At 43.8% G+C, this 23,596-nt stretch overlaps 1 protein-coding gene and 1 long non-coding RNA gene across 20 annotated transcripts in view; one reads left to right on the top strand and one right to left on the bottom strand.

Annotated features, from left to right (window-relative positions):
- Window positions 1-18,814: 18,814 nt before the first annotated feature.
- Window positions 18,815-20,844, bottom strand: LOC148776404 (uncharacterized). The gene is made up of 3 exons (XR_016038169.1): window positions 20,711-20,844; window positions 19,263-19,388; window positions 18,815-18,987 (listed from the first exon to the last, which is right to left on the bottom strand). It is a non-coding gene; the product is annotated as an uncharacterized LOC148776404 (long non-coding RNA).
- The window catches only part of RGS6 (regulator of G protein signaling 6), a 615,519-nt gene continuing 611,511 nt past the window's right edge, over window positions 19,589-23,596 (top strand). For 16 of the 19 annotated variants that reach the window (XR_008687250.2, XR_016038168.1, XM_088839487.1 and 13 more), the window contains exon 1: window positions 19,908-20,418. The gene's annotated coding sequence lies outside the window, so the exon portion shown is untranslated. Of the gene's footprint in view, window positions 19,732-19,907; window positions 20,419-20,661; window positions 20,781-20,980; window positions 21,258-23,596 lie in introns of those variants that run through there. The other 3 variants (XM_088839478.1, XM_088839477.1, XM_088839475.1) reach the window with 3 other exon arrangements.

Below are 23,596 nucleotides of genomic sequence, written 5' to 3'. Positions count from 1 at the left end.
TTATGTAGTTTCCTTCTTTGTCTCTTTTCACAGCCTTTGTTTTAAAGTCTATTTTATCTGATATGAGTATTGCTAGTCCTGCTTTCTTTTGGTCTCTGTTTGCGTGGAATATCTTTTTCCAGCCCTTCACTTTCGGTTTGTATGTTTCCCTCATTTTGAGGTGGGTCTCTTGTAGACAACATATATGGGGGTCTTGTTTTTGTATCCAATCAGCCAACCTTTGTCTTTTGGTTGGGGCATTCAACCCATTTATGTTTAAGGTAATTATTGATAAGTATGATCCCACTGCCATTTTCTTTATTGTTTTGGGTTCAAGTTTATACACCCTTTCTGTGTTTCCTGTCTAGAGAAGATCCTTTAGCATTTGTTGGAGAGCTGGTTTGGTGATGCTGAATTCTCTCAGCTTTTGTTTGTCTATAAAACTTCTGATTTCTCCTTCATATTTGAATGAGATCCTTGCAGGGTACAGTAATCTGGGCTGTAGGTTATTTTCTTTCATCACTTTAAGTATGTCTTGCCATTCCCTCCTGGCCTGAAGATTTTTTGTTGAAAGATCAGCTGTTATCCTTATGGGAATCCCCTTGTGTGTTATTTGTTGCTTTTCCCTTGCTGCTTTTAATATTTGTTCTTTGTGTTTGATCTTTGTTAATTTGATTAATATGTGTCTTGGAGTATTTCGCCTTGGATTTATCCTGTTAGGGGCTCTCTGGGTTTCTTGGACTTGGGTGATTATTTCCTTCCCCATTTTAGGGAAGTTTTCAACTATTATCTCCTGAATTATTCTCTCATGGTTTTTCTTTTTGTCTACTTCTTCTGGGACTCCTATGATTTGAATGTTGGGACATTTAACATTGTCCCAGAGGTCTCTAATATTGTCCTCATTTCTTTTAATTTGCTTTTCTTTTTTCCTCTCTCTTTCATTTATTTCTACAGTTCTATCTTCTAGCTCGCTTATCCTGTCTTCTGCCTCCATTATTCTACTGTTGGTTCCCTCCAGAGTGTTTCTGATCTCATCTATTGCATTATTCATTGTATATTGACTCTTCTTTATTTTCTCTAAATCCTTATTAAACCTTTCTTGCATCTTCTCAATCCTTTTCTCCAGGTTATTTATCTGTAACTCCATTTTGCTTTCAAGATTTTGAATCATTTTCACCATCAAAATTCGAAATTTTTATCAGGTAGATTCCCTATATCTTCCTCTTTTGTTTGTGTTGGTGGGCATTTATCCTGTTCCTTTACTTGCTGGGTATTTCTCTGCCTCTTCATCTTGCTTATATTGCTTTGCTTGGGGTGGCCTTTCCGTCTTCTGGCAGTGTGTGGAGTTCTCTTTACTATGTAGTTTCCTCGCTGTGTGTGGGGTTGGATGGGTGACTTGTCAGGCTTCCCTGGTTAGGGAAGCTTGTGTCGGTGTTCTGGTGGGTGGAGCTGGATTTCTTCTCTCTGGAGTGCAATGAAGTGTCCTGTAATGAGTTATGAGATGTCAGTGGGTTTGGAGTGACTTTGGGCAGCCTGTATATTGAAGCTCAGGGCTATTTTCCTGTGTTGCTGGAGAATTTGCGTGGTATGTCTTGCTATGGAACTTGTTGACCCTTGGGTGGTGCTAGGTTTCTGTGTAGGTATGGAGGCGTTTGATGAGCTCCTATTGATTAATGTTCCCTGGAGTCAGGAGTTCTCTGGTGTTCTCAGGATTCGGGCTTAAGCCTCTTGCCTCTGGTTTTCAGTCTTATTCTTGGAGTAGCCTCTAGACTTCTCTATCTGTCATTTCCAAGGTGGTTCCCTCTGTTTTAGCTTCTCTTTGCTGGTCTCTTCAGTGTCTAATTTCCTCCCTGACAATAGGGGGCGGTGGTGGATACTTTTTAAGGCTCACTTGTTCAGTCCTGTTCTGAGAAGGGAGGAACACTGCAGACAAATATCTCTGGCGTCTGTGGGGAGTGCTCACAGTGTCTTGGCCACACTGGGTTTGCCCCTGCTCACGGTGCGTGTGTTGTCCCAGTCTACACTGCACAGGCTCTAGGTTGTTCTGCCGGGAGCTGTCTGCGGCCGGTGCTGGGTTGCATGCACGTCTCAGGTCTAAGCCGCTCAGGTTCAGGTACTCGGGTACTCCACAAAGGAGCAGACTTGGTTGGGCCTGCGTTTTGTGCCTTCCCCGGTCTGAGCAGCTCAGGTGACCAGGCGTTTGGTGAGCGCAGTCGCTGAGACTTATCACCTCCCCAGTCCCTCCCACTTGATTTTCTGGGTGTACAGCTGGCGCACCTTCTCAGGTGGATATCGACCAGCCAGAAACCCAAGAAGTCTTGGTTAGCAATGAAGCCTGCCTGCAGCTGGTATTAGATACCTCTCTGGGGCCGTGGTTGTCCCCTTCTGGCTCTGGCTTCCCTCCCCTGCCAGTCTCGGTGGGGGATGGGCCAACCGCAGCCGGCTAGCTCTGCTCAGTCCTTTGTTCTGTGAGCGGGGCTGGCGGAGACTTAGGTTAGGGCTTTTCGCCTTTTCGCAGAGTAGCTATCCCACAGTCTGCTTTGCTATCCCCAGTTAGTTCTCTCAGATTGCTCTCCCGGCATTCAGGCCCAGTCCTTTCTCTAAGCAGTTCAGCCGGCTCTTCCCTGCCCAGACCCCGCTTGCTAATGGCGAATGCGGGCGTCTGCACTGCTTCTCCGCTGGGAGTTATCGTTTGGCGGGTAACCTGTGGGTTTTAATTATTTCTTTCTTTTTCCTCCCGGTTATGTGGCCCTCTGAGGTTCCAAGGCTCGTCACAGACTTGCCAGTGAGAGTGTTTCCTGGTGTTTGGAAACTTCTCTCTTTTTTAAGCCTCCCTTCCCGGGACAGAGCTCCATCCCTACCTCTTTTGTCTCTCTTTTTATCTTTTATGTTTTTTCCTACTCCTTTCGAAGGCAATGGGCAGCTTTTTTGGGTGCCTGATATCCTCTGCCGGCATTCAGAAGTTGTTTTGTGGAATTTACTCAGTGTTCAAATGTTCTTTTCATGAATTTGTGGGGAAGAAAGTGGTCTTGCCGTCTTATTCCTCCGCCATCTTGCTCCCTCCTGCAAGTCCTAATTGATCTTTTTTTTTCCCTTTCTCTTCTGACTTAGTTTTGAGCTTTAGCTTACTCAGATTGCTCCTAACTGACAATTGGTTTGTCTTAAAAAAAAATTGGATCCTGTTTCTGGGTCCTGAATCTATGCCTGCAAATGGTAAAATGGGTATCGTTTTTCTTTTTTTTTTTTAATTAGATACCAATTTTTTCAAAGGAAAAAACCTCGATGTACAAACTTCTGTTCTCACGGATAAAAATGTTTTACCTTGACTTGTTTTTCTGAAACTGATCAGGAACCTGTGGTCCTTGGCCCCCATTCCCATGTCCTCTGCCTGTCTTTTATCTGTGGAAGAACCTTACCCGATGAATAAATTTAATCAGAGAAGTGAGAGAATGCAGAAATAAAGGAAAACAGTCAGAGGAGACCGAATAATAACAGTTTAGTCATTAAGCATAGTCAAGGACCTTTAATTCCCTCTCAAGGGCTGTAGATAATATTCTGAGCCACATCCTGTGAGCTGTCTTATAGATACTGAAACCCCCACCACGTGGAGACATTAACTGCATGATGACCAGACTGTAATCACAACATAAGCTGCCACAATTTTGAGAACTGGCTCCAAAGAAATGGAAACAAACTGACCCTGTACCTAAAACAACTAAGATGACACTGGTCAGACCACTGATGATCAATCCAAAGATGACTGTCAGAGCTAACTGTGCTGTTTCTGCGTGGAGTGCCCTCCCTCTGTCTATAAAAGCTCTTATCCCCTGATTGCTGGGGTTTGGGTGAATGGCAGTTGGCCTTTAGATACACCTTCCCCCCTACCCTGGCTGGTAGCCAGCATCCAAAATAAAGCAAATTTTCTTTTCCACCCACCTGGCCTCTTTATTGGCTTTTGAGCAGCAAGCAGGCAGTCCCTGCTTTCTGTAACACTTCTTAAGCATATGTTTATATGCTTACCAAGAAAATAGGCACCATGCCTTTAAGAAGAGCTATCTGTCAGATTTCTTAAGTGATATAAAGTTACTTAAGGAATAAGAAGAATTAGATGTGAAGTGACTTTTATCTGGGGAAAACTTCAAGATTGAATTTGGAGGCAAGAGGGAGTAGAGAAGAGAAAATTGTGTGTTGGGTGAACCCTTTCCTCATTGGATGAAAGCCCTGCTGTTCCCATTACCCCTCACGTCTCCTTCACTGTGTTCACAGGTAGCCGATTAACCACCAAAGACCTATTTTGTGCCTGATTTCTACTGCTTTTAACCAGAGGATCCCCTGGGTGAATTTGGGGCCAGCACTAGCTGTTTCGGTTGTTGTTGTAAGACTACCCTGTATCCTGTTCCTCCCTGTATCCTGTTGTAAGACTACCCTGTATCCTGTTCCTAAAGGTCCCAGGGCCCACCCCATGCAGCCTATGTTATTGGGGGACCCCCATGCCCATGCCCCCAGCTTCGGGGTTGGGGTAAGTCAACTAGGAGTCTGCAGTCATTGACTCTGAAGAAGCCTGTGACAGCCATGGCCTAGACAGGAGAAAGCCAGGATTATTTTGCTTGGAATGTTATGGCAGACACAGTCTCTCTCCCTCTGTGATATGTGGATATGCAGTTTGGTGTTGCTTACACTCTGCAAGTCAAAGAGAGATTGAAAACAAAACGAAGCAAAAACAGATGGAAAGAAACCGAACCAAGACAGGCTTGAGGCCTGCCCTGGCTCTGGACCTTGTGGTGACCCGGGTCAAGAAATCTCTTTATTGTTGATTGAGTTTTCCATTAGCAGCCACCCAAAGGGCCATACGGATGGAATTGCTGATGCCATGGGCTGAGGGCGAAGCTGCTTTCAAGACATTCTAGTAAGTAGGCCTATGTGTTTCATAAGTCTAGTTTTCTCAAGGCAAATATGTGTATTGCCCAAGAAAGGGAGGAAAATGAATCCTTTGTGTTGGAGGGTTGAAAAGAGAATTAGCCTGATTTCAAGCCTATAGCCACTGGCCTGGGAGATAAAAGTGGTTTAGGAATTCTTCAGAGGTGGAGCCCACACCCATTCAGAGGCAGCCAAGGTGTGGGGAGTCTCCGAGGGGACCAGCTGAGAGTTAATTATCTGCACTTCTGCTATTAGGACCGCCTTTTGTGTCACCAGTGACCTTATATGCTTGTCCTGACTGGATCCCCCTGCCAGCTTTGAGTGTGGAGATGCGGGCGATGGGCATACTGGCTCTGAGCCTGTCAGAGCTTCCTGACTGGTGTCAGGGTCACATGGTCCCTGTGATGGACTTCACTGCAGACTGGCTACAGTGATGACGTCATGCAGCCTCTTCTGCTGTTTTAAAAGTACACATAGGGCGGTTTGGCAGGGCAAAGATTTTTACCACCACTGTTTACAAAGGAAGAGAGAAGCATGGAATTATTAGATTTGTCCAAGGTCAAGCAACAGGGAGTCTGGGGGGGAATGGGAACCAGAGTGGTGTGTCTACCTGTGACCTGATGAGCCCTCAAGGTCAGTAGAGGTCACAGCCTAGGCAACAGACCCTCACATGGGGCAGCTGCTCCCTCTATCATTATTTGAGTCCTGAGTGTTCTTCAATTAAACAAGCAACACAAATACAAACAACAGGGAAAACTTTTTAACAAGCACCATTAAGAAGAATGCAGGGCTGGAATCAGGAGAACGGAGTTCTGCTCCCACCTGTAATCCTTCGGCATTTCATGATCCTTTCTGAGCCTCTTCTTTCATCAGCAGAGTAAATAGCAGGAATTCATGGCAAAATTATCATCTAGAACTTCTAATGTAGGTGTTTCCTTGTCAATTTAAGCCTCTCTAATAGAGTCCAGTGGTCATTATGAATGTGAGAGTTGGACTATAAAGAAAGCTGAGCACCGAAGAATTGATGCTTTTGAACTGTGGTGCTGGAGAAGACTCTTGAGAATCCCTTGGACTGCAAAGAGATTCAACCAGTCCATCCTAAAGGAGATCAGTCCTGAGTGTTCATTGGAAGGACTGATGCTGAAGCTGAAACTCCAATACTCTGGCCACCTGATGCAAAGAGCATCATTGGAAAAGACCCTGATGCTGGGAGAGATTGAGGGCAGGAGTAGAAGGGACAACAGAGGATAAGATGGTTGGATGGCATCACTGACTCAATGGTCATGGGTTTGGGTGAACTCCAGGAATTGGTGAAGGACAGGGAGGCCCAGTGTGCTGCGGTTCCTGGGGTCTCAAAGAGTCAGACACGACTGAGTTGAACTGAACTGAATAGAGTAACTTAGAAGAATGCTCTGTGTACATTTTATTCTGGTGGTTTTTAGATTTTTCAGCTTCAGTTAATCTCATTTGGACCATACTTCTCATATTCATCAGCACAGTGAAATTAAAGAAGGCTTCATTCACCATTTACAGGCTTGTTTTCACTTGCTACGTGAAATCAGTTGCTAAACACTTGATCCCATGAAGGGATTAGCTAATAGTCCCCTTCTCTTAATGTTGCATAATTTTAGAGACCTCCCAAGGGAATGAAAATGCATAGTTTATTAGGATTGGAATTTTATTTCTGAAATTCTTCATTAATTGAGAGGGAAGAGTTACAAACAGGGATCTAGTTTACTGCCAAATAATTTTGTGTTTCCGTTTGATTGGATGCAGTAGTTTAAAAAAAAGAAGGTTCCGACTTAAAAATATTCCCTCAGTGTAAATATTTATGTGTGTATATTTTCTTAAACCTCGATCTTTTTCCATTACATGAGATAGTTTTCATTCTTGGTATGTAATTCTGTTAAACAACCTATCGTCCTCAAAACTAAGCACTCTAATAATTTCCTTGGGGATTAGTAGTTTTTCCTTTGCAACAAGTATGTAAAATATTTATTGATTCAGAGTCACATCAAATTTACTTTCTTGACCAATGATTGTGCTATTTTTGGTATCAATCAGTGCCTAAAGACACTACCTCCACAATAAACTTATTTGTGAAGTTGTCAAATTCCTGTGGGAATGAATTCCACTTGGTCATATTAAACTTATTAGTACCATAACTACTGATATGTAATAATACTTAAAATTTTTTATTGAGATATAGTTGATGTATAATATTATGTTTCAGGTGTACAACATAGTGATTCACAACTTTTAAAAGTTAAACTCCATTTATATTTATTGTAAAATATTGGTTATCCTTTCTATGCTGTACAATGTATCCTTGGTAGTTTATTTATTTTATACATGGTAGCCTTTTTGTCTCTAGTCCCTTGGGCCTATCTTGCCCCTATCTTGCTCCTCTCCTCTCCCCCCTGGTAATCACTAATTCTCTATATCTGTGAGTCTGCTTCTCTGTTAAATTCTCTGGTTTGTTTTATTTTTTAGATTCCACATATAAGTGATATGTCTTTCTCTGATTCACTTCACTAAGCATAATACCTTCCAAGTCTATCCATGTTATTGCAAATAGCAAAACTTCGTTCTTTTTTATGGCTGATTAGTGTGTGCAAATATATATGTATATATATACACAAATACATACATACACCGTATCTTCTTTATCCATTCATCTGTTGTTGGATACTCTCTAGAGATTAGTTTTTAATCTTCATCTTAGCTGTTCTATTTTTAGGAACAGTATAATTTTACTGTATTATTTTAAATTTATAATCCAAGGTACAGAATGGGCTTCCCAGGTGGCGCTAGTGGTAAAGAACGCACCTGCCAATGCAGAAGTCCTAAGACAAGCGGGTTCAATCCCTGAGTTGAGAAGATTCCCTGGAGAAGGACACGGCAACCCACCCCAGTATTCTTGCCTGGAGAATCCCATGGACAGAGGAGCCTGGTGGGCTACAGTCCATAGGGTCACAAAGAGTTGGACATGACTGAATAGATATAGCACGAGGTACAGTACAACCATGGTTTCTAGGCAGTCACATTTAAAACATTTAATTATTCTCCTCTTCCTGGTTAAAGAATAATTTTTCATTTTCCCAGAAAGAGATACTCCTAATCAAGTCATATACTATCCGCCCTCAGGCTGAGGTAAACCGGAAGGGGACCAAGGGCCCATTTCTTTTATGGTCATGTGCTTGGAGAATCCTGGGAAATTCTGGATAAGAAGTGGGTTCTGTCACCTGCAGCTCATAAATCCTCCAGAGTTGCTCCTAACTCCTCTATGGCTACTTGTATTAATACAGCCTCAGCCCTTGAAGGGAGGAAGAATGAGGGTGGGTTCCTCCCTTGGCTCAGTTTCCCAGAGCATGTGCAAGTCGGGGCAGGGCAGGGCCCCCTCCCCTTTCTCTCTGGCGCAGGAATCCTCAAACTCTAGGAGGCATCAGAACCACTGAATTACCCACAGCGCTTGATTTTCAGTCCCCATTGCCAGAGTTTCTGATTCAACAGAACTTCGAGGATGAGGAACGTGCCTTTTAATCCACACAGCAACAAGATTTTTATGTAGTTGGAAAGATCCCCTGGAGAAGGAAATGGCAACCCACTCCAGTATGCATGCCTGGAAAATCTCATGGACAGAGGAACCTGGTGGGCTGCAGTCCATGGGATCACAAAGAGTCAGGCACGACTGAGCGACTAACACTTAAATGTCTTGGTGGACAAAGAAGCAGACAGTTGATATTTGAAATACCCTAGAGGAATGCCTATTCTGGGAGTAATGAATTCACAGAGACTGTCATTTAAAGCCCACGTGGTGCAGGTGTGTGTGTGGGTGCTGGGTGGGCTTACTAAACACAGCTTCAATTATCTTTATGGCCCATTGCAAAGGGTTTGTTAATTAGCACAATGCACATTAGAAATATTTATTTCATGGTGTAATGAGAGGGGTTCAAAATATGTAGATAGGCTTAGAAACACAGAGCCTTCCCTTTCATGAACAGGGTACTGATTGTCATAGTTTTAGGCAAACCCGTGTGTGTGTGTGTGTGTGCGCGTGTGCACGCACATGTGTGTGCCCAGTCATGTCTGATTCTTTGTGACCCCATGGACTGAGGCCTGCCAGGGTCCTCTCTCCGTGGAATACCAGAGCTGGTTGCTGTTTCCTTCTCCAGGGGATCTTCCAGGGCTCAAACCCGTGTCTCTTGCATTTCCTGCATTGGCAGGTAGGATCTTTACAAGCTGGGCCACAAGGGAACCCAAACAAACCCATAACACCTATTAATTCCAACCCAGGTCTTCGAGATCCATTGCCCACAGAGCTGAGAAGAAGACCAGCCTAAGCTACCCAAACCCAAGACAGCTCAGCAGCCTTATCATCTGGACCCCAAAATTGAGGATTTATTTTTGATTGCTGTTGGGTTCACAGTTTGCTGTGGAATAATCGTGTTTCTTATAAATGAGGAGAGTTATAATGTAACAGTGTGGGGAGGGCCAAGATGGCAGAGGAAGCCCAAAAGTGAATCACTGGAGGTGGACACTGCTGAGGAGGGTAGAGGATTGAGTGTAGAGGATGGAGCTGAGTTTACTAAAGAGAAAGAGGTCGGGAATAAAGACTTTATCTGAAAAGAGGCCAGAATGGAGAAAAATGGGAATAAGAAAGTATTTGGGGTTAATTAAAATGAACTCAGAAACTTTCTTATAACTCTTCCTTGCAAATTGTGAAAAGATCAACATGGGGCAATCACCCTTAGAATAGCATTTCTGATTAGGGTATTTTAAATGCTAATTGCCTGCTTCTGTGTATATTAAACCTAATGGACACACTTATATCTTCCTGAAATGCATGTTAAAATGCATTAGTTTCTGATGCCCCAGTTGGATGCCTCATAAGAGAGACAAAACAGTGATTTTCTGTGGGAAAGGAAGGCCCGTAGGCCTGTATATGTGTATGTGTGTGAGGGTAAGTGCAATGAACACAAATTATAAAGTGAAAGAGGAGAGTGAAAAGTTGATTTAAAGCTCAACATTCAGAAAACAAAGATCGTGGCATCTGGTCCCATCAATTCATGGCAACTAGATGGGGAAACAGTGGAAACAGTGGCTGACTTTACTTTTTGGGGCTCCAAAAATCACTGCAGATGGTGACTGCAGCCATGAAATAAAAAGACGCTTACTCCTTGGAAGGAAAGTTATGACCAACCTAGACAGAATATTAAAAAGCAGAGAAATTACTTTGCCAACAAAGGTCCGTCCAGTCAAGACTATGGTTTTTCCAGTGGTCATGTACGGATGCGAGAGTTGGATATAAAGAAAGCTAAGTGCCAAGGAATTGATACTTTTGAACTGTGGTGTTGGAGAAGACTCTTGAGAGTCCCTTGGACTGCAAGGAGATCCAACCAGTCCATCCTAAAGGAAATCAGTCCTGAATGTTCATTGGAAGGACTGATGTTGAAGCTGAAACTCCAATACTTTGGCCACCTGATGCGAAGAGCTGACTCACTGGAAAAGACCCTGATGCTGGGAAAGATTGAAGGCAGGAGGAGAAGGGGATGACAGAGGATGAGATGGTTGGATGGCATCACCGACTCAATGGCCATGAGTTTGAGTAAACTCTGGGAGTTGGTGATGGACAGTGAGGCCTGGTGTGCTGCAGTTCATGGGGTTGCAAAGAGTTGGACATGACTGAGTGACTGAACTGACTGACAGATATGATTTGAGGATTTTCTCAAGCTTTTTGACCCTGTTTTGCTCTCTGTAGATAAAGTCACTGCTACAGGAAATTCTCTAAGTTCCATGACTTTAAATCCCATCTATAGTATATCTGATCGCCGAAGAATCGATGCTTTTGAACTGTGGTGTTGGAGAAGACTCTTGAGAGTCCCTTATACTGCAAGGAGATCCAACCAGTCCATTCTAAAGGAGATCAATCCTGGATGTTCATTGGAGGGACTGATGCTAAAGCTGAAACTGCAATACTTTGGCCACCTCATGCGACGAGTTGACTCACTGGAAAAGACTCTGATGCTGGGAAAGGTTGGGGGTGGGAGGAGAAGGGGACGACGGAGAATGAGATGGCTGGATGGCATCACCGACTCTGTGGACATGAGTTTGAGTGAACTCCGGGAGTTGGTGATGGACAGGGAGGCCTGGCGTGCTGTGATTCATGGGGTCGCGGAGAGTCGGACATGACTGAGCGACTGAACTGAACTGATAGTATATCTGCAGCCCTCATTCTTCCCCCAAGTACAGAAATGAACATGCAACTTCCCAGCAGACATATCAAACCAACATGGTCCCAGACTGTGTCCTGGTCTCCAGTGCCTCTGTTCCGTCTCATTGTTCACTTTGGTAAATGGTACTATCCTTTTTCCTAGTTTGTAGGGTTAAAATCATTCATGACCATCTCTTTTTCTCATAATCTCTATCCAATTTATCAGCAAGTCATCAGTTAAATTATATCCTTGAAGTCAATGATTTCTCATTACTTTCACTCTGTCATTCTAAGCTGAGACAAAACACCATCCTCCCTTGCCATACTTATTACTACAATAGCAAAAGTCCTTGGGCTTTTCTCCCATAGTCTGCTTAAAACACAGCAGCTAGAATTTCAATAATAAATATGATTGTTATTCTCCTACTCAAAGGCCTTCCCCCTCCCAGCGGTTTTCCACTGCACTTAAAATAACATCCAAAGTCTTTATCATGGTCTCAAGGTTTGCCATGATCTGAACCCCAGGTATTTCTCTGAACTTTTCTCCTTCTACTCTTTCTTCCTTGTGTATTCTGTTGTCCTTTGAACATGCCAAGCTCATTTTCACCCAGAGCCTTTGCAAAAGCTGTTGCTTCTGTCTCACTGGATTTTACCCTAGATATCTACATGGCTTGCCCACCCTCTTCAAGTCTGTGCTCAAATATCACTTATCATCAGAAAGGCCTTCTGTAACCTCTGGCTCTAAAATAACATTATCCAGCTTTATTTTCTTTATGACATTATTGTTACTAACAATATATTTATTTGATTCTTTCTTTCTCTTTTCTTTCTATTTAACCTTCCTTACTACAAGGTAATGCCAAAGAATGCTCAAACTACTGGACAATTGCACTCATCTCACACGCTAGTAAAGTCATGCTCAAAATTCTCCAAGCCAGGCTTCAGCAGTATGTAAACCGTGAACTCCCAGATGTTCAAGCAGGTTTTAGAAAAGGCAGAGGCACCAGAGATCAAATTGCCAACATCCGCTGGATCATGGAGAAAGCAAGAGAGTTTCAGAAAAACATCTATTTCTGCTTCATTGACTATGCCAAAGCCTTTGACTGTGTCGATCACAATAAACTGTGGAACATTCTGAAAGAGATGGGAATACCAGACCACCTGACCTGCCTCTTGAGAAACCTGTATGCAGGTCAGGAAGCAACTGTTAGAACTGGACTTGGAACAACAGACTGGTTCCAAATAGGAAAAGGTGTACGTCAAGGTTGTATATTGTCACCTTGCTTATTTAACTTATATGCAGAGTACATCATGAGGAACGCTGGGCTGGAAGAAGCACAAGCTGGAATCAAGATTGCTGGGAGAAATATCAATAACCTCAGATATGCAGATGACACTACCGTTATGGCAGTGAAGAGGAACACAAAAGCCTCTTGATGAAAGTGAAAGAGGAGAGTGAAAAGGTTGGCTTGAAGCTCAACATTCAGAAAACAAAGATCATGGCATCTGGTCCCATCACTTCATGGGAAATAGATGGAAAAACAGTGGAAACAGTGTCAGACTTTGTTTTTTTGGGCTCCAAAATCACTGCAGATGCTGATTGCAGCCATGAAATTAAAAGACGCTTGCTCCTTGGAAGGAAAGTTATGACCAACCTTGATAGTATATTAAAAAGCAGAGACATTACTTTGCCAACCAAGGTCCGTCTAGTCAAGGCTATGGTTTTTCCCGTGGTCATGTATGGATGTGAGAGTTGGACTGGGAAGAAAGCTGATCGCCGAAGAATCGATGCTTTTGAACTGTGGTGTTGGAGAAGACTCTTGAGAGTCCCTTATACTGCAAGGAGATCCAGCCAGTCCATTCTAAAGGAGATCAATCCTGGATGTTCATTGGAGGGACTGATGCTAAAGCTGAAACTGCAATACTTTGGCCACCTCATGCGACGAGTTGACTCACTGGAAAAGACTCTGATGCTGGGAAAGGTTGGGGGCGGGAGGAGAAGGGGACGACGGAGAATGAGATGGCTGGATGGCATCACCGACTCTGTGGACATGAGTTTGAGTGAACTCCGGGAGTTGGTGATGGACAGGGAGGCCTGGCATGCTGTGATTCATGGGGTCGCAGAGAGTCGGAAACGACTGAGCGACTGAACTGAACTGAACTACAAGGTAAGTGCTATGAGGACAGGCTTTATGTCTGTTTTGTACATGGTATATTTCTAGCACCTAAATTGTGCCTAAGGTTTAGTAAGAACTCAATAAATATCTGTTGAATGAATTAATAAACTCTCAAAGCCACCCTAAACAAATTGAGGTAGCACCTTTTAAGCCATAAATCACAAAAGCCTTATAACTTTCAAAATATCCTATGGACTTAAATTTTTTTTTTTGAATAATTTCAGTTACAGAAAAGTTACAGTGATGGCATAGAGTATTTCCATAAACGCGTCACCCTAACATAATGTTTCCATATACATCTTCCCCTAATGCTAACATCTTACATAACCCTGGTACACTTATCAAAGCTAAGAAACCAACACGGGTGCAATGCTGTTGGCTGAACTGCCAGCCTGATTCAGGTATCATAAGTTTTTCCACTGCTGTCCCTTTCGCTCGCCGGCCGCAATCCAGGACGCTACACTGCACTTAGTCACGCGTGTTTCCTCTAATTTGTGTCAGTTTCTCATCCGTCCCTTGTTTATCATGATCATGATAGTTCTGAACAGCACTGGTCAGGTATTTTGGAGAATGTGCCATGTTCTTTTTGTTTGCCGCAGAAGCCAATGTAATAGGAAGTCAACAAAGGGGAACCCCAACACCCACTGAAAATTTTGCTCTAGCTTACTTCTTGAGGGCTCCTGTGAGAGCAGGAACTCATTCACATATGTAGGAGATTGCGGGGGCTAGGGAGATCAGGAGAACAGGGATTAAAGGTGAAGAAGCTTTTTTACAGTAGCTCCCAGCAGATTTTCCATCAGGTCCCTTTTGTCATGTGACATGGCCACAGAAATGGAATCGCCATGACTAGCTTAGCTTAATGAAGATCCACTCTGGATTGAGATCATCCTTGACTTATGTTGTTAGAAGCAGGAGAAGCTAGCAAAGATGAAGGAGGAAGTTGAGGAGCATCGGGAATTGGGATGGGGCAAGGAATGGGTTTGGTAGACAACAAACTTTCTGTTACAGAGTCAATTTATATATTCTGTGTACCCATAAGGCTCAGATAGTTTATGGCCTCCTAGGAAAAGAACATATCACAAGCGTGGTGATTATCAACAGATGGCTGGTGTGAACAAACAAACTATGGTATAAATTGTACAAGGAAACACTACCCAGCACTCAAACTGAATGGACTGCTGGTACATGGAACATCATGGATGAATTGCAAAGGCATTATGCCAACCAAAAGAAGCCTGACAGACAAATGTGTACTGTATGCTTTCAACTATATGACATTCCAGAAAAGGCAGAATCAAAGGGACAGAAAACATCAGTGGCTGCCCAGTGAAGGTGGAGGGAGGTGATTGGATGCAAAGAGGTATGAGGGAACTTTTGGAGGCTCATGAGAATGTTCTGCAGATTAAAGAGAAAATGGCTATTGGGTCTTGGGTGATGGCATGAAAAGGGGCAAAAGAACATTGTAGAAAAGTTCATTTTGAGCATAGTGTACAGTTCTGTTGTCTCGAGAAATAGTCATCTACCTAGGCTTTGGTTTGGGCAAATGGTGCAAATTTCATTTCTGTGTTCTTTGGAACATCAATTAGGAGTTGGCAAACACAAGACTGCAGAGGGCTGAGAATACCCTATGAGCTGAGCTCTGGTTCTTAAATATTTGCAAAAGATCTTAATTAAAATACAGTTCTATTAAGGAGAAAGCTTTGCCACGTCTTACAGAGGGGGTTTCACAGAGGGTTTTACAGAGGATGGTATGTGTTCAGTTGAGGGGGACGGGGCTAACTGCTTGTGTGTGCATGCATGCTCAGTCGCTTCAGTTGTGTCTGACTCTTTGCGACCCCATAGACCATACCCTGCCAGGCTCCTCTGTCCATGGGATTCTCCAGGAAAGAATACTGGAGTGGGTTGCCATGCCCTCCTCCAGGGGATCTTCCCAACCCAGGGATCGAACCCACTTCTCTTATATCTCCTGCATTGGCAGGTTGGGTTCTTTATGCTAGTACCACCTGGGAAGCCCAGCTGTTTATAACTGATGGATTTTGCCTCAATAAAGGATCTTTCTAATTGAAGTACATCACTATTTACCAAGGTCCTAAACAGATGTACCTGTAACTGGTTATCAAAAACTGTGGGAATCTAGCAGCAGGGGGACAGAGTAGAGGTGAGGGACAGATATTTTTGGCTGAGGTGACCAGTGCAATATTTCAGATCACATCACACAAACAGCTGCCTGTTCTGTGATGATTCTGGCCACAAGATCCTAAATGGTGGTGCCTGAAATCATGCCTAGGAGGTGATCTGATGAAGAAGCACGGTCCAAACAACTGATTTGAAGAGAATCCCACGGTTTGTTTGGGGCTGGTGTAGGGTTTCAAAAACTTGTTATTGTTGATGTAAGTGTTCTCCTCTGTGCATTGGTTGTATACATACATATCCTGACATCTTGACTATTAAGCACTGGGACTTTGTAAATATACATTCCAATCTGACATAACATTACTTCTGAGTTTCAAAACATTACCATTCCAGCCCCATGATATAAACACATTCCCAGACACGTGACTTTCAAAGCCGCAGATCAAGTACTGAAATGTGTAATTGTACTGGAAAGAGAAAAAAAAAAAATCCCCTTCATATCATAATTAGCTTGCTTGCCAGAGACCCCACCTGAGAAGATTATGCTATTAGTAGTAACAGAAATGCTGGGCATTCTATGAACAAAGTGACTCACAGGTTGTGGATTGGTCACAAGTTGTTGGAGGAGGTCACAGTGAGGATGTGACCTCTGGATGACTTGTGAGCTGAACCTGGGCGATCAGAGGCTCCTCCCCATCTTCCCATCCTTGGAATGAACATCCTGCCCACATTATCACAGTGTTCCAAGAACTGTCACCTTGACAGAGTAAGGTATTGTTGAGGCCATCTGGATGGGATACATGACTAAACCCAGGTAAGACCTCTAGGTAAGATTTCAAGATTCTGGCAGGGTATAGAAATCTACTTGCCTCACAGCCTCCCAAGACAAGCCTCTCATGTAAATTCCCTCGCTTGTGAAAACTGCCACCTGCCAATCTGGAATGGTCCGCCTCTTTCTTCAGTCTCTCCCTGCCCTCTAGGGTCAGTTTTCAAACCAACACAAATGTTTGTTCAATGGCAGAGCCCCAGGTCCCATCACTAGAAATTTCTACTTAGCAGGTATGAGGAGGTACTCCAGAATCTTGACTGCTAAGCTGTAGTGCCTCAGGTGATATGGATGCTGTGGCCTTGGAGAAAGACCCTTTTGAGAAATAACTCTTTTTAAAATATCTAACCAGGAAATTTATTTTCTTTCAGGGCTTAACAGGGGGTAAAATTTAACTCAGAATTTTTTTTTTCCTTTTATTGCCAAAGTACAAAGAAAATCTTCGAAGTGTTTAATATCTTACAATTTAAAGGAAAACAAATCCATTACATTAATTTCAGTAAGGCCCACAACTACATAAAAACTGAAGATTATGATCCAAAAGAAAACAGTTCTTAATTCTCAGACAAGAAGACTACAGCCGGGGTGTGGGGGGAGATGAGCACTTGAGGAAAAGCAGCATCAGCCGTCAAGCATCATAAAATCACAGTCCACAGAAATAGGCCTCGTGGTATCAGACTCATTGTCCTACCAAATCCACTGCCGTAAACACGTGCACCAATGCACTGATCCCGTAGTTTTCCTACCTTCGCCTGCCAGTGCAGTTGAGACTAAATTGTCAACTCATTTTCATTCTTCTGTCCAATTTATCACCCCGTTTGGGGGCTATGCCACAGACAATTCTATTACATACTCTCCGGCAACTCCTTACTTGTCAATAAAATAATCAAAGGATTCTGGATTTTACCTATACATATATTTTACTTTATACTTGAGTTTGGGGAAAGATCATTATGTGCAGTATGCCCTTAAGAAATTATTGCTGATGAGTGAATGAAATGTTGAGCTGAATCACATTATTGTATATATTCCCAAAGTAGTAAATCAAATTACATTTTCAGTACAGTGAACAGTGAGTTGATTCTTCAAGAAAACTCATGGTGAACATTTTTGAAAAGAGATGATTCTGGCGGGGGTGGGGTGGGGTGGAGAATGTATCTTTTTTGAAAATCTTTTGTTTTGCAATCATTTTAAATTACAACAAGTTGCAAAAACAGTTCAAAGAGCTCCCTTACACCCTTAGAGTTATAAACATTTCTGAACCATCTGAGGGTAAGTTGCAGTTGTGATGTCCCCTTTACTCCCTCACAATTCAGAGTGTATTTTCTAAAAACAAAACTCTCCTAAATAAATTCAGTACAATCTCAACGTCATGAAAATAACTTTGATCCAATTTAATTCAACAGAATGCACTGAAGTTTTGCTGTTAATATCATTTACAGATCTTGGATGCCATTCAAGATCATTTCTTGCATTTAGTTGTCCCTTTAGCGTCCTTCAATCTGAAACAATCTTTAAAGATTATACATTATATCAGGAGACAACCCAGGTTGATTTTTCCCATTACTGTTTTTTGTGTAAATTTTTGCCAGTTGATTAAGATGCTATCTCCCAAGTATTATAGCTATAATGCTAATAAGTATTTCATGCTTGTTAATAATGAATATATATTAATGATAATTAATGAATTTTTTAGGAACATGCTTTGAGATTGTAAATATCGTCTTGCTTATCAAAAGTTTATCCACTATTTCTAGTATCCATTGATGATTCTGGCCTGAATCAATTATGATGAGTGCAAAGTGGTGATTTTTTCAATACTGTCTTTCCTTCTTCTTCTATTAATTGTTTTCCACTGGTGGAACTTCCTTTGTCTCTTTCTATTGGCATGGATGCATTGATTCCTATTTTGCACAAAGGTTGCAACCTGTTCTTGTCTTTATTTATTTTGATGCTTAAATGGTCCTGGATTTGGCCAGCGGGAACCCCTTCAAGCTGCTCCTATATTCTTTTATTTTTTACAGTAGGATCTTGCTGGTCATCTATTTTAAATATAGCAGGGTGCACATGCTCAATCTCAAACTCCCAATATATCCCCCCCAAACTCCCCCCCCCATTCTTTTGACATATCTTCATAACTCTTTATGGAGAAGGAAATGGCAACCCATTCCAGTATTCTTGCCAGGAGAACCCCATGGACAGTGGAGTCTAGCTGGCTACAGTCCATGGGGTTGCAGAGAGTCAGACATGACTTAGAGGCTGAATAATAGTTCTTTAAGTAACTCTACCAGCCAAGCCACAGGGGCTTCGCTTCCCTGGTAGCTCAGAGGTTAAAGCGTCTGCCTGCAATTTAGGAGACGTGGGTTCGACCCCTGGGTCGGGAAGATCTCCTGGAGAAGGATAATGACAACCCACTCCAGTATTCTTGCCTGGAGAAGCCCACGGAAAGAGGAGCCTGGTGGGCTACGGTCCATGGGATCGCAAAGAGTCGGACACGACTGAGCGACTTCACCTTCACTTTAAGTAACTTATTTTATTGCTCAACAAAGTATTCCAGTTTCATTCCCTAAACATGGAGCCATGGTTCCTCGTGGCGGACAATGGTATTTAGAAAAAAAGTCTGAGTTCTAGGCGCGTTCACTGTAGTAGGGGCGCTATTGCTCTCTCGGTGGACAGAGCTAGGAAATACATACATGCTCAGTTGTTCAGTCCTGTCCGACTCTTTGCGACCCCGTGCGAACCTGGCAAAAACACTAAAGTGGGTTACCATTTCCTACACTAGGGGATCTTCCTGACCCAGGGATTGAAACCCCGCCCCCCCGCCCCACTTCTTGTGTCTTCTGCATTGCAGGCTGATTCTTTACCCACCGAGGAAGCTGCTGATAACATCCATATTGCACACGACCCCATGAATACCGTGCGGAACAATCTTGTTTTATTTCCACCTGCAGCTTCCTGAATCCTTAACTAAGCACCAATTTTCAAAGCTCCCACATCAAAGAAGGCCCTCAGTTACCCTTTCTCATTTTCTGTCTCCAGCGTTTTCCTTCTTTCTCCAAGATTATTTGCCGACTTAAGTTTTCTTTAAAGTTCTTTCGTGGCGTACTCGAGAAGAAGACTCATAGAACGCTCCAAATGCAGCCTGTGGTATAAATGGTGAATCAATAAAAATGACGAGATGAGTAAAACACTGTCCCTGACGATCGCGGCGGCCCATTTTAATTTAGAGGGCGCCAGCTACACGTCAACGAGGGATTCAAAAGCTGCCGGGCAAACCGCTCCGGACTAGGAATCCCTAAGAGAATCCTGGCGCCACCAAAGTTGCCAGTTGTGGCCAGCCCTCGGAATTGCCGGCAGGAGCCTCCGTCTCTCTGAGCGGCTTCGCCAGTGTTCTCGCCAGCGCTCGAGTCAGAAATTTCTAGTTTTTTACCCCCCTCCTTCCTCGGGCAAATCTCCGTCCGGACCTTCCGCAGCGCTGGGAACAGGTGAGCCGAGCGGCGGCGCGCTGGGGACGCGCCCAGGTGCCTCGGCCCCGCCCCGCCCCGCCCCGCGCCTGCCGGGGCCCAGGTGCCGGCGCCCAGGTGCGCGCGGCGCGGCTGCAGCTCCGCCCGACACCCGACAGCGGGCGCCGCTGCAGCAGCTCCCGAGCGGCGGAGCTGAGCGCCTTCGCGCCTTGGGGCAGCTCCTGCGCTCGGCCCTGCTCGGCAGCGAGAGCTCCGCCCGGGCGCCGGGTTCCCGGAGCTGCCGGAGCCGGCGGGCGGGCGCCGAGGGGGCGGCCGAGCTCCGCGGACCTCGCCGGCCTGGAGCGGGAGAGGCGGGCGATCCGGGAGCGCCCGGGAGCGCGGAGAGTGGGGCCAGCCCCGAGCGCGCTGGAGACACCCGAGCGCCCCGTGCCTTGGCACGATGCGACCCGCCGCGTCTCTGCGCCGGCCCCGGGCTTCGCTTTCTGCTTGCTGAGCCCTGGCGCTCGCCACCGCGGAAACTCAGAGAGACCGGCGAGACGTGGGAGAGCCGCGCGGAGACGCACCCAGACGTCCCCTCTGCACCCAAGAGGCTGCCGACCCCTCGATCCCTGGGCTCCTCTAGCTTTACCATGGACCTGGCGCACGCTTGGCGTTAGGAGAAATTTCTGAAGCCGGAGGGGGAGTCAAGGAAATTCTTTGGTTGCTAAGGTAATTGTAGTTGTGACCAAAAAAGGGGCAAGACACAAACGGGGGAAAAAGATGTTTTCCACCGCGATGCCCTCCACCCCTCCGGTTCCTGTGTGTTGATTTCATCTCCCGGGTGTGGATGCTTGTCCATTTCCGATACGTGACAGGTGCTGGTGTGTGTGTGTGCAGTTTGGGACTGTAGAGGCACGAGCTTACATAAGTGGTTAGGCAAGCTGGCGTGTGGAGTTATGTGGGGTGGGTGCAGGTCTGCACAGAAATCATGTTCCTGGGTTTCTGGGTGTGAGGCACTCACCGGCCGGGGCGAGCTTGCAGAGGCTACGTGCTTTTAGGGACTTCCAGGTCTTCTGATTCCGCGATCTCAGGTGGGGCAGCTTTACCTCAAAAGCAGTCGTTCATTAACTTTTTCTCTGGATAAGCGCTCCCATTTGTGGGTTGGAAGAAAAGAAAGCGGGCGGCGAGGTATGGAGGAGGGATGGGTGGTGAGGTTTGCTGGTTTGGGGACTGCGGCAGGAGGGGACGCGTGGATAATTTGCTCCGTGAGGATGGCAACTCGGGTAGCGTGATGAGACCGTGTTTACATTCACCGTCAGGCTGTGTAAGAAGTGGCCCAGCAAGACAGGAAAGGAAAGTGACCCAGAACATTTAATTTTGTTCAGAATGGAAGCTGCCGAATTTTATTCTTCTTCTTCTTTAATTTGATGGAACGGGGACGTTGTTTCTTTGTCTCTTGTTGAGAGGAGTGGCATTTCTGCGCTACAAATTGAAGATATTTTGGGTCTTGTTCTTGGCCTGAAATTGTTCCCTCAGCATTTATCAATGCTCAGCAGCTGGATCTGCAGGTAGTTTCTGATCAATACCTTTTAGCAGTCCCAAAGTAAAACTGCAAAAATAAGCACTCCTAGGTAAAACCTAGCATTGGACCTTTTTCTTCGCAGAGGGTGGTGATAGATGGGAAAATTAGAACTGGGCTTATAAGTGTAGGGATGGAGTTAGAGACTGAGCTACAAGTTTGTGTGTGTTGTAAAAAAAAAAAAAACCTGAAGGAAACTGTCAGATTTGACTTAATAGGTAAGTCTTTTCTAGATCACTTTTCACAGGCAGTTAAGTAATTATATGGAGTTGGCACTGGGGAGGTTGGGGGGAAACTTTCTCTGAGCGGTACAGTCATTATAGTCTTGCTTCTTCTTTATTAATTTGTTGTTTTTGCAATGGGTGGGACTACCTTGTGAGAGAAAGCAAGTAGAGGACTTGCTTGAGGGAAATTGGAGAGTCTTCAGAGGGTCCTTGTGAGCAAAGGCTCACATGCTGAACAGCAAAAACCAAGATGGGAAATCCATTCTGAGTTCTCCGATACGAAGCAGAAATGTTGTGTAGATATGGTGATCTTAGGTACTGTAAATGTTGGCATATTACTCCATATATGTATATATAGCCTAAATAATTTGTCCTTTCCTGAAAGTGTAAGTTCCAGAAATGTCAGCCGTGGTGAGGAATTTGGATGAACTAGGTAGTCACTGGTGTTTCCTTTTCCATAATAATTACATTTGCTCTTCACTTCACTTCCCTGTCTCCTTTAAGAAACTTTAATTAACATGCACTGAATTTATATTGCCTAGAGTTTCAGTGAAACAGTGCTAAGTCTTCTTTCAGCAACAAATTTGTCTTATCAAGTGAAACTTTACAACAATGCTTTTGTGGTAGAAATGTCTCTTTAAATGAGACAGTCCTAATTTATTTGTTAATTTATGATTTATGGAATGAGATAGCCAACATAGTTTTTTTTTTTTAACTGAGCAAACATTTCTTGAGAAAAAAAAATTAAAGGATATTTTGGGCAATGAAATTTGCCAGTAATTTTGAATGTCTTACTGTCCACAAGGACAGAATTTTATGTGACAGTAGGATCATTCTCTTTCTTATTTCTCTGGTATTCTCCCATGCATTTTATCCTCAGAACTCCTAAGACTTTGCCAGGAATTGCCAGACCTTCTGTGTTGTGCCAGGGGTTAAACATCAGGGAGACGTGAGTAAGGAACTATGTGTCACAGCAACATTTTTCAAAAGAGATGCTCTCAGAGATCTCAGTACTGGAATTAGTTTTTCCTTTAGCTGTACAGTTAGCTTGTTTTAATTCATAGTGCTTTGAACCTAGGGAAGCATTTAACCTCTTCATTTTCAGTGCCAGCTGGAAGGAATATATTTACAGAATTTCATCTTCATTGTAACATATGGCATGATATAAATAATTACTACACACACTATCCTGCTGTATGGAAAGAAATAGAATTATAAAATAAACCTTCATGTTGAGTGATATGGATGTAACATTTCAAAAAAAAACCACACTTTTACTTTTTTATTGATTACAAAAGAAATAACCATTGGGAAAAATTCGGGAAAATACACACTCAAAAAAGATCATTTGTAATTCTCGCACAGAGGGTGAACCGCTGTTGACATTTCTGCATACTGTTATGTTCCTGTAGGCTATATTCTGATCACATTATTCCTTGAATTTTTACTGTTCTTCCTATACTCCAACCCCCATTTTTAAACTGTAAATGAATCTTGGATGTGTGTTTAAGGTTTGGGAAATTACTGCTAATTTGATAGATGGCTTTGATAGATCAGGTTTTAATTTTTGTTATTGTCTTTATTTTAAAAAAGAGGAAATTGGCTTCCCTGGTGACTCAGACAGTAAACGTGTCTGCCTACAATGTGGGAGACCCGGGTTCGATCCCTGGGTGGGGAAGATCCCTGGAGAAGGAAATGGCAACCCACTCCAGTATTCTTGCCTGGAAAATCCCATGGACGTAGGAGCCTGATAGGCTACAGTCCATGGGGTAGCAAAGAGTCGGACATGACTGAGCGACTTCACTTACTTTAAAAAACAGTAGTTTATCTTTTTTTCTGTCATCTTTGAAAACCAAGGTTTGCAGTTTGGATTGGCAATACTCCCTATGAGATTTAGTGTTTAAAGTATCAGAAAAGAAATAGAGCATTGGCATGCAGAGTTGGGGTAGGGTTGGTGGTGGGAGACCTGAGTTTTGGTTTCAGCTTCTCTACCAACTCCTTATGTGACTTTTGGCTTCTGGGCCTGTTTCCTTAGAGGACAAATGACACTTTCAGATTTAGCTCAATAAGCTAACCACATATTTGTCAGTTTGACGTTTGATGA

Source organism: Moschus berezovskii, chromosome 9 (genome assembly GCF_049115385.1).
Source record: "Moschus berezovskii isolate FMDL1 chromosome 9, NW_MosBer_1.0, whole genome shotgun sequence".
Taxonomy (NCBI): Eukaryota; Metazoa; Chordata; class Mammalia; order Artiodactyla; family Moschidae; genus Moschus; species Moschus berezovskii.
This window is presented reverse-complemented; position numbering and strand designations above follow the sequence as displayed.